The following is a 2501-nucleotide window of genomic DNA, read 5'->3' on the forward strand; positions in this document are numbered from 1 at the left end:
GGGTGCTTCAATATTTCTCACACGTAACTGACTCCCGAACCTAATCATGATCTCTGTGAGAGATGCATATCAATTATACAGGTTCTCAGTCGTACTCAACCTAAAATGATCGATGAAGACTCCAAATTCAATAAATACCCAATAATGATCGAACCACCTAAAAATGGCTTCGACAATTTTCATATGAGTATTTGATTTAAATAATATTTTACATAATTTATTATAATAATATAATTTCAACTCAATATAATTAAATTATTATCATGGCATAGTGAATAAATAAATAATTCTACATCGTTATCATCCTTCAATTACCATTCCCATTTTCAATTAGCTTTTGTTTTGAATTAGTCTCGCCTCATAAAAATTTACATTGCATCAATTGCCGCAATTATCCCTTTAATAACAATAAATGGCTTGTCTTAGGTGGCAATAAGAGAATCACTCATTTTTGTGTATTATTAATGAATTAAATTATAAAAAATAATCAAAGAATGAAAATAGCCCTTTTATTAGAAACAAAGAAATATGATAATTGAAAAAAGTACATTAATGGAGACTTGGTATAAGATCACTTGGGTTTGTTTTCTTCTACCATGTAAGCACAATATTCACCTAATGCTAGAGTTGATGCTTATCATATCAAAACATGGGGAGACCAAGACATTGAGAAGGTGAAGCAGGGGGAGAAGGTGAGTAATTAGAAGATGAACAAGAAGAAGCAATGGATGCAATGTTTTTTTTATGTGATGGATTCCTTATCATCCAAGGCACCATATCTTCCAGTAACCCTTGTTGGCTAATCATCTCTTGAGGCAAGCCCTCAATGGAACTTGGTAGCTGCTCGTAGTTTGCTGTAGCAATTTCTTGGGTTTCTTTTGCTAGTGAAGATTCAGCTTCTGAAATGACCATATTGGCCTTCTTGGTGGGTGAAGTATCATCTTGGAAAGGCAGGACAGGGAAATATGGGTAGGCAAAGTGTAGGTGAAATCCTTCATATGTGACGATGAGGGTATCTTGGTCATCTTTTGGCCTCTCCACCTGCTTCTTTGCACTGCATCTAGGGTACGTGCACTTGTAATAGCTCCTGTTTCTAAGCCAATACAAATAAATGTTTCAAAAGATTAATATGAGTATTTACAAATGGTATAGATACTTTAAGTGAAGACACAAAAGGACAGGGATATGGGACCATTTTGTGGTCTTAGTAGTTAAAAGAAAGTTATTAATGAGCCAAAACTAAAATTATTAATGATATTCGAGTTCGACTTAGTCAAAGCTCGATAAATACTCGACTCAAAAAGCTTGTGAACTACTTTAAAAAATAATATATTAAACTTTTATTTATTAAAAAATTAAAATTATTACTGCTACTAACATTATGTGTTGATTTTTTTAAATATATAGAATAAGATTTTCATGTACTTAAGGTTTAGGTTTAAGTTAGAGTTTGAATTTCAACCGAGTTAAGTTTAAGTTTTTTTTTTTATTTTATTCTAAGCTTTTATGAGCTTTAATTCATGGTTTGAGTTTGAATCGAGTTTGAAAATTTTAGGGTCGCGAACTTTTGAGCAGAGTCAAGCTTAGTAATACTCAAGCTCGGCTCGGGTTGTTGACAACCCTATGCAAAATGTATATATTGTTAATAGCTAAGAAAAATTATGAATGGATACTAATTTATAGCCTTATTAGACTATTAAAAAGGTAATGGAACAAATGATATATAGCTTTGTTCTTTATTTAAGCTGGTTTCCAATTTCATTGGAAATAAATTTACGTACCTTGGGTTTGGATTGTTTTTTTATCCATTTTTGGCCTTATTTCCTCCATTTATATCCATCATCTGCCATGCCATTGCCATAATTTTTTATCTTGAGAGTATACTTATTCTGTATCTTAGGCGAACCTCTTTCCAGCACTGAATTAAATCTGCAAATACAAATGATTGTTCAATGTTCACTGAATATAAAAAAAAAAACCCAAATTAATTACCTGGTCCGGTGTTGTGTTTGAGATTGACAGTTCCATGTTTTCACTGATAAAGCGTTATCGATATCTTCAATCCTCGGCCCTGAATAGATGAGTGGATGAGTGGCATCTTCTTCTGAATTTCTGGATTTGGATTGAATGACAAACAAAGGAGATTCATCATCAAGAAGCTCTCTCACCAGTTCATCTTCCACCCCATCCAACCTTTCATCCTTCTCGTCTTTCTCCATTACACTACGCACTTACAGTGATAACTAAATTAACACTTGCATGATTGAACCAATGAGATGAACGAAAATAAAGAAAGAAAAACTTAGGTTTTACAAGAAGAAGAAAATGGTGGAGCAGATGAAGATAAGTTGACAAGACTTATATATATATATATATGTGTGTTGACTTTTGCTAAGAATTATACATTTTGGTTAGTTCAGCAAGTGTCAACCACCAAAATAAAATTTGTATTTAAGGACTATCTATGAATTTCATCCTCTCTTTTATGAAAAATAAAAAAT

General features: G+C 32.4%; 1 pseudogene; it reads right to left on the bottom strand.

Annotated features, from left to right (window-relative positions):
* Positions 1–571: 571 nt before the first annotated feature.
* LOC120185885 lies at positions 572–2242 on the bottom strand (annotated as a pseudogene).
* Positions 2243–2501: the final 259 nt, after the last annotated feature.

This window comes from Hibiscus syriacus, unplaced genomic scaffold (assembly GCF_006381635.1).
Source record: "Hibiscus syriacus cultivar Baekdansim isolate YM2019G1 unplaced genomic scaffold, ASM638163v2 tig00113145_pilon, whole genome shotgun sequence".
Taxonomy (NCBI): domain Eukaryota; kingdom Viridiplantae; phylum Streptophyta; class Magnoliopsida; order Malvales; family Malvaceae; genus Hibiscus; species Hibiscus syriacus.